The sequence below is a fragment of the Sminthopsis crassicaudata genome, chromosome 5 (assembly GCF_048593235.1).
Source record: "Sminthopsis crassicaudata isolate SCR6 chromosome 5, ASM4859323v1, whole genome shotgun sequence".
In the NCBI taxonomy this organism is placed as follows: domain Eukaryota; kingdom Metazoa; phylum Chordata; class Mammalia; order Dasyuromorphia; family Dasyuridae; genus Sminthopsis; species Sminthopsis crassicaudata.
Window position 1 is genome coordinate 267,708,103 of NC_133621.1, and position 8,818 is coordinate 267,716,920.

General features: G+C 37.7%; 1 protein-coding gene across 3 annotated transcripts in view; it reads right to left on the reverse strand.

Annotated features, from left to right (window-relative positions):
• Positions 1-7,577, reverse strand: part of LOC141544609 (uncharacterized) — a 119,299-nt gene extending 111,722 nt beyond the window's left edge. Inside the window, exons 1-2 of one of the 3 annotated variants that reach the window (XM_074270987.1) lie at positions 6,947-7,577; positions 6,017-6,273 (exon numbers count right to left, since the gene is read on the reverse strand). The gene's annotated coding sequence lies outside the window, so the exon portion shown is untranslated. The remainder of the gene's footprint in view (positions 1-6,016; positions 6,274-6,946) is intronic. The other 2 variants (XM_074270986.1, XM_074270985.1) reach the window with 2 other exon arrangements.
• Between the last annotated feature and the right edge of the window lie 1,241 nt (positions 7,578-8,818).

An 8,818-nucleotide genomic window follows, 5' to 3' on the forward strand; every position in this document is an offset into this window, starting at 1 on the left:
GATCTTGTGGTGAAGAAAGCCATCTGCATCCAAAGAGAGAACTGTGGGAACTGAATATGGATCACCACTTAAACATTCTCACTCTTTTATTTTTTATTCACTTGCATTTTGTTTTCTTGCTCATTTACTTTCCTTTTTTTAATCTGATTTTTCTTGTGCAGCAAGAAAAGTATATGTTTATACATATTAGATTTAACATATATTTTAATATGTGTAACATATACTAGATTGCTTGCCATCTAGGGGAAAGAGTGGGGGCAAGGAGGAGCAATCTGAAACATAAGGCTATGCAAGGGTCAGTGTCAGATTATCGATGCATATGTTTTGAAAATGAAAAGTTTTATTAAAATAGTTTTAAAAAATTAATAGGCAGCAAAACCATTTTGCTGACAAATAGAGTAGCTGATCACTGGAATAGGTTAATTTCATGGTCAAAACAGTCAATAACTATAGCAATTTGTAACCCTGGCCCTCAGTTTCCCTTCTCATCCATGGGGTAAATATAGTACAACAAACTATTATTCACCCTTGTTATACAACTGTGGGATAGCCCTGGGAACAAATATCGCTTTCAGAACATCATCCTGGGTGGATTTTGGCCAAATCCAACAGAGCAGAGTTATCTATATACTAGAGCAAGTTACTCCAGTAACAATTTTCTCACCCTTGACAAGCTCCAGAAGGTCTGGCTCCCCTTCTATATTTGCTGGAGAAAGTGAAGTTAGCGTCGTTGGCATGTAACCTTCTTTGCTCCTTGGGTTATTTAAGTCACATTTATGCTTATGCATAAATTGTCATCTCACACCAATCTGATCAATTGAATCAAATGATCTTGGGCGACATCTAGTGGTTCTGTCCAAGATTGCCCTTAAATTCTCAGTTAAAGCTCTTCACCCCTATTCTCTCACTCCAGCAGCCAAAGCTGCTCTGGCACAAGTTATAGACTCTCTTCACTCAGGGTCTCATCATTATGACCCAGAACTTCCAGTTACCCTGTCTCTTTCTCCTGCTCCCGAATACCTTACAGCCTTACTCCACCAAGGTGATTCTATTTTAGAATGTTTTTTCCCTTCTATTCAGCCTTACCATGTGATTTTACCTTATGCTGCTTTGGCAGGACACCTCCTGCAAAGAGCAATTAAAAGAACTCTAAAGCTTCCTTGTTTCTCTGTTTGTCTCAATCCTTTGGTCTACCACATCCTTTATGTCTATCCAAGCTAATGAACACTTTGCAGTTTTTCAGGTGGCAATCTTCCACAGAGGCTGTAATTTGTTTCAGTTGTTTACAGCATATCATTATTGCTTTGCAAAAAACAAGAAGCTATTAACCAACATTTATTACAACTTATAATTGAAGTAAGAGATACATTATTAGTTTTAGGAGATCATGTAGATTACTCAGAACCACAATTTATGTTGACATGTGATTATAGGGGGAGCTAGGTGGGGCTGCTAATAGGGCACCAGCCCTGAACTCAAGAGGACCTGAGAGCCAATCTGATCTCCAACACCTAACACTTTCTAGCTGTGTGACCCTGGGCAAGGCACTTAACCCCAATTGTCTCAGAAAAGAAAGAAAAAAAAAAGGAATGTTATTTTAGATTTCACCCTCTGTATGTCACTGCTGTAACATCCTTCTAAGAATGGTGTTAATATGGCAATCTTTGAAAAAATCATATGAACTGGGTTTCTACAAATCAATCTGACCCCAAAGGCATTGATGAATTCAGGAATTTGTTCCAGCAAGCCTTGATTTCTTGGCACTTTGCCTTCTCCTGCCATGGTTCTATTATCACTGCTCCTTTGTTGATATTTACATTCTGTTGCCAGATATCTTGGCTTTGTCAAGTTGCAGGGGGTGTGTACAAAACAGTTGGTGGTTATTGATCACCTGGTACTTCTGCAACAAATTGCCTGCTTCCCAAACAATCAGACTTGCTTAGTCTGTGATTAGTTTGCAGAATTCCAGGTCATTCTGATCTGGCACTGAAACCCTCCTTCGAGCCAGCCAGCAGACAGTCAAAGGCTGAAAAGGACTGGGAACAGATATGCTGGAATGGAATGGTAAATAGGCTGGATAGAAGGTGATACTTTATCTGAAAACATTAAAGTTTCTCTTTGAACCCTAAATTGACAGTCGCTTCATACTGTGATTGATTTATCTACTTTTTGTTTTTCTTTTGTTTCCTTAGCAACTTTGTGGTTTTAGAGCTTAAGAGAATGCTCAAAAACTACAAAACACTTTGCACACAAATAAAGTCAGATCTAACCAATTAGAAAAATATTAAATGCTCTTGGATAGGTAGAGCAAATATAATCAAGATGACAGTGTTACCTAAAATAATTTATTAGTTAAAAAGTTAAAATTCATTTAAAAATAAATTATTTAGTAGTTAAAACTATTTAATGACCTAGAAAAAATAACAAAATTCATCTGGAAAAACAAAAGGTCAAGATTTTCAGGGGAAGTAATGAAAAAAAATCAAATGAAGGTGGCCTAGCTGTACCAGATATAAAACTGTATTATAAAGCAGGGGTCACCAAAATCATTTGGTATTGGCTAAAAAACAGACTAGTTGATCAGTGGAATAGGTTAGGTTCACAGGACAAAATAGTCAATAACTTTAATAATCTAGTGTTTGACAAACTCAAAGACCCCAGCTTCTGGGATAAGAATTCACAGTTTGACAAAAACTGCTGGGAAAATTGGAAACTAGTATGGCAGAAAGTAGGCATTGACCCACACATAACACAGTACACCAAGATCAGATCAAAATGGGTTCATGATTTAGGCATAAAGAATGAAATGAGAAGAACAGAGGATAGTTTACCTCTCAGACCTGTGGAGGAGGACCAAAATTTGTGACCAAAGAAGAACTAGAATCAGTATTGATCACAAAATACAAAAATTTTGATATCAAATTAAAAAGCCTTTGTACAAACAAAACTAATGCAGACAAGATTAGAAGGAAAAAAACTGGGAAAATATTTTTACAATCAAAAGTTTTAATAAAGGACTCATTTCCAAAAAGGCCTCATTTCTAAAATATATAGAGAATTGACTCTAATTTATAAGAAATCAAGCCAATCTCCAATTGATAAATGGTCAAAGGTTATGAACAGACAATTCTCAGATGAAGAAATTGAAACTATTTCTAGTCATATGAAAAGATGCTCCTACTCATTATTAATCAGAGAAATGCAAATTAAGACAACTCTGAAATAGAATGACAGGGAAAGGAAATGCTGAATTGTTGGAGGGGATGTGGGAAAACAGGGACACTGGTACCTTGTTGGTGGAATTGTGAATACATCCAGCCATAATGGAGAGCAATTGGGAACTATACTCAAAAAGTTATCAAACTGTGCATCCCCTTAGACCCCACAGTGTTACTACTCCCAAAGAGATATTAAAGAATGGAAAGGGACCTGTATGTGCAAAAATGTTTGTGGCAGCCCTCTTTTGGGGGCCAGAAATTGGATGCCCCTCGATTGGAGAATGGCTGAATAAATTGTGGGATATGAATATTATGGAATATTATTGTTCTGTCAGAAGTGACCCACAGGATGATTTCAGAAAGACCTGGAGAGATTTACATGAACTGATGCTGAATGAATGAGCAGGACCAGGAGATACTTGTATACTTCAACAACAATACTACAGGATGATCAATTCTGATGGATGTGGCCATTTTCAACAATGAGATGAACCAAGTCAATTCCAATAGAGAAGTAATGACCTGAACCAGCTACATCCAGCAAAAGAACTCTAGGAGATGATTATGAACCACTACATAGAATTCTCAATCCCTCTAATTTTGTCCGTTTGCATTTTTGATTGCCTTCAGAGGCTAAATGTACACTATTTCAAAATCCGTACAAATCTTTTTGTACAGCCAAACAACTGTTTGGACATGTATACATATATTGTATTTAATTTATACTCTAAAATATTTAACATGTATTGCCATCTGGGGGGAGGGAAGGAAGGGAAAAATTAGAACAAATGGTTTGGCAATTGTCAAGGTTGTAAAATTACCCATGCATATATCTGGTAAATAAAAACTATTAAAATAGTAAAAAAAAAAAATTGGACTGCTGGTATGAGGAGACAGAAAGTAAACTGGTCCTGGGAATTCAGCATGTAGAGACTGAGTTCTAAGCTTCCAGAATCCTTACAATGAAAGTCCTGGGGAAATTGACAGAATTGGAGACTGCATAAGTGAAGGGATATCCCTTACTGGAGTAAGCTCTCCACCAGAAATTCACTCTAAGGTCTCTGACTTCCTGATTTTAGTTCCTACTGATAGTGAAGCCATAACAGGAGAAAGAAAGAGACATAGGCAGAAACAGAGACAGGGGGAGAGAAAGGAAGGAGACAGAAAGAAAAGACATGAATAAAAATTTGGTAACTACCACTAGTCATAGGAAAACTCTAGATGTGTTTTATCACTGCTCTCAGAAAACAAGTGACTACTCCCTGTAAACTGATCCAAACATTTTGGAGAGCAATTTGGAATTATGCCCAAAGGGCTATCAACCTGGGTATACCCTTTGATCCAGCAGTGTTTCTACTGGTTCTGTAGACCAAAAAAGATCATAAAATTGGAAAAGGATCTACATGTGCAAAAATATTTGTAGCAGTCTTTTTTATCGAGGCGAGCAATTGGAAATTGAGTGAATGTTCATTAATTGAGGAATGACTGAATAAGTTATGGTATATGAATGTTATAGAATATTATTTTTCTATAAGAAATGATCAGCAGGATGATTTTAGAAAGACCTGGAGAGAATTACACAAACTAATGCTGAGTGAAGTGAGCAGAACTAAGAGAACATTGTACACAGCAAGATGGTGATTCAGACCAATTCTCATAAATTTGTGATGGAGAAAGACATCTATATCTAAAAAGAGGAATGGGGAGACTTAATGTGAATCACAATCTGGTATTTTCACATTCTTTGTTATTTGCTTTTTGTTTTCTTTCTTTTTCTCCCCTTGTTGATGTGATTTTTCTTGTGCCTCAAGATAAATGTAGAAATATGCATAGAAGGAAAAAAAAAGAGAGAAAGCTCAGTAAAAAATAAAATGTCTTGACCATAAACACCGGTGTTTCTCCTTTTCTTGCTTTCATGGTCTCTATGAGTGCTAGCAGGTCTGTCATTGGTATTCCACAATAAAGAGTGATATTAGAAGCAAACTAGCAGAACATAGAATAGTTTGTCATTCAGATCTGTTGAGAAGGACGAAATTTGTGACCAAAGAAGAACTGGAACTCATAACTGAACACCAAATACATAATTCTGATTATATTAAGTTTAAAAGTTTTTGTACAAACAAAACTAATGCAGACAAGATTAGAAGGGAAGCAATCAATTGGGAAAACATTTTTACGTTAAAGAATTATGATGATAAAGGGCTCATTTCTACAATATAGAGATTATTGACTCAAATTTATAAGAATTCAAGACATTCTCCAATTGATAAATGATCAAAGGATATTAATAATTTTCAGGTGAAGCAATTAAAACCATTTCTAGTCATATGAAAGGGTGCTCTAAATCACTATTGATCAGAGAAATGCAAATTAAGACAACTATGAGATATCACTACACATCTCTCAGATTGGCCAAGATGATAGGAAAAGATAATGATGAATGTTGGAGTGGATGTGGGAAAACTGGGACACACACAATGTTAGTGGAATTGTGAACCGAATTAGCCATTCTGGAGAGCAATTTGGAACTGTGATCAAAAACTTATCAAACTGTGCATGCCCTTTGATCCAACAATCTTTTTGCTGGGCTTGTACCCCAAAGAGATCTTAAAAGAGAGAAAGGGACCCACATGTGCAAAAATATTTGTGGCAGCCATTTTCAAGAAATTGGAATCTGAGTCGATGTCCCTCAGTTGGAGAATGGCTGAATAAGTTCTGGTATATGAATGTTATGGGATATTATTGTTTTATAAGAAACAATTAGCAGGATGGTTTTCGAGAGGTCTGGAGAGACTTACATGAACTGATGCTAAGTAAAATGAGCAGAACCAGGAGATCACTGTACACAGCAACATGCTGATCAGTTCTGGACATGACACTTTCCAACAATGGGAATGCTGAGGCCGGTTCCAAGGATCTTGTGATGAAGCGAGCCATCTACATCGAGAAGGGATTGTGGGAACTGAGTATGGATCATAACCTAACATTCTCTTTTTGTTGTTGCTTGCTTGCATGTGGTTTTCTTACTCATTTTCTTTATCTGATTTTTCTTGTGCTGCAAGATAATCGTATAAATATGTTTACATATATTGGATTTAACATGTAATTTAGCATATATAACATATATTGGATTGATTGCCATCTAAGAGAGGGAGTGGGGGAAAGAAGGAGAAAATTTGGAACACAAGGCAATGCAAGGGTCAATGTGGAAAATTATCAATGCATATGTTTTGAAAATAAAAAGTTTTAATTTAAGAAATAAACAAACAAACAAACAAACAGAACACTTTTCGACCTCTCCCAGCCCTATTTTATATAAGGAGAAAACCACATCCAGAGAGGCTGAAAGACTTCCCGGGTCATGCAAGCAAGAAGTGGCTTTGATTTCATGTTCTGTTCTTTTCACTATTCTCTTAGTATGGGTATACTCTACCCATACTCTAACTATAGTAGATGTCCAAATAAAGCAGTACTGTCACTACCAAAAAAAATTAATAAAAAAAAAATAAGCAGGAAAGACAGGTGGCTCCAATTTTCAGTACTTGTTATCTAATCCCTAGGAGGAAAAGTCTGACCTTGATCCTGTCCCAGGTGCTGAGAGGGATTTCTTTTCGGAGGGTTAATGGTGGTGGGGGGGGCAAGGACTCACATGGAAGGATGGGGAGTGTCTTTGGCTACTCTGTTGTGGGTCTTCCCTTCTCCACCCCTCTCCAAACATTTGCTCTTACCCCTTCACCTTATTCAGATCATTCACGTTGTGCTTTCTGAGCAGGGGACTGCTGCACCTTCGCCACATCCCCGAGCAATGCAACTTTGTGGATGTTCCCGAGGTCCTTGCTCCAGACCAGGTATCCTTCTGTGATACATACCTAGTATCTTGTGGTTCGTTCATACAGCACTTTTCATACTTTATCTTTATTTTTTATTGCACTTTTAGTTTGGACTCCAAGTAACAAGGCAGTTTGATGAAGAGGCGAAACTGCCCCTTCTTGCTGAGGTGGAAAATCTTCTTCATCCTGGACACAAGTTGAATGAAGCCAGGGGAGAGGGCTGGTTGAGAGAACTGGCGGGTAAGTCCCCTCTTGGGTCCCTCAGCCTGCTCGGAAGGAGAATTAAAGGGGGAATAAACAGGTAAATCACAAGTAACTGGAGGCCGGAGGTTTAGAGACTTATGAGCCCACAGCAGTTTTAACCGATTTAGCCCTAGAGAGCCGCCTGCAATCCTAGCAATGGCAGGAGGGAAACTGAACTGCGGCTGTGTTTGTCAGGTCCGTGGTTCATATGGATGCGAAAAAGGGGGAAATCACTGACAGGTGGGTGCGTCCGTTAGCTCTCAGCTCGAGGAGTCCAAAGTTCTAGGTCTTGCGTTCGAATCTTGGAACTGCTCTGTTGCTTACTTTGATGGATTCACCATTTCCTTTGCCCGTCTCGGTTTCTTCTACTGTAAAATGAAGACATTCTACTAGATAATTTCTCAAATATCTTGCAACCCCTAACAGTTCTGTGAAGTTGAAGAAGGCGCCCAGATTGAAAAGGAGTCCTGGAATAGACAAATGTAGTGTAGATTCCTTTTTTGATACTTCCTTCCTTGTTATTGACTTCATGAGTGTCTGGGAAAGATTTGTACGGGACAGAGAGCCTGTCCCATGGAGAGGAGAGCTGTTCTCAATCAGGCAGTCCTGAGTTCAAGCCCATCCTATACAGCATTTAAATTGTCTTATTCATGCTGTAATTTATGGAGGAGCAGAAGGGAGAAGAGGTTTACAGTAGTTCAGTGGAGAAAAGATATGTCACTTTTAGTGGAAAGGTTTAAACGTACCCTAAGATTGTAGAATATATAGAGGATATCCTATGTATATAGAGTGCTCTATATACATTAAGAGTAGTGACTGAGTCAAAACTTCAAGAAAGATGAGCCCAGAAGACTTTGCAAATTTCAGAAAGTCATGAGGCTTTGGAAAGGCACTAAAACTATGGCTGTAGTTCTTTACCGAAGTGGTCAATTGTGGTGGTGGTAGTAGCAGTCTAAACAAGATGAAGAGTTGGCATTTGAGAAAGAGGAGCCATTGGAAATATCTGCCTTGTAAACACACACACACACACACACACACACACACACACACACACACAGTGTTTGAATGAAACTTGGTCATGAAAAATGTAAAATCATGAATTTGAACACTGTCAAACTGAATCATTGTTTTAGCCTCTTGGAAGATAATTACAAATTACAACTTGGCTACAAGTTGCATTTACAAGTCCTATTTAAGTTTTTTTTTTTTTTTTTTTTTTTTTTTTTTAATGCACACTCTAATTCTTTTTATGCTAATCATTGTTTTATTTGGGGGAAGAACGTAAACTGTCCTTTCATCTAAGATATGTGATAATATTTTGAATTTCTCTCCTTTGGGAAAAACCTAGATTCCCCAAAACAACACTAGCATAAATAGGCATTTTTCCTTGGAAGAAGGGTGGGAGTGAGTAGAAAGGAAGGGAAGGAGGTAATGGAAGTTCTAATTTCATTGCAATTTCATTGATTTCTTCTGCTATTTGAATGTCAGACTTCTCCCAAATGTGAACCTTGGGAAAAGGGTGAAGGT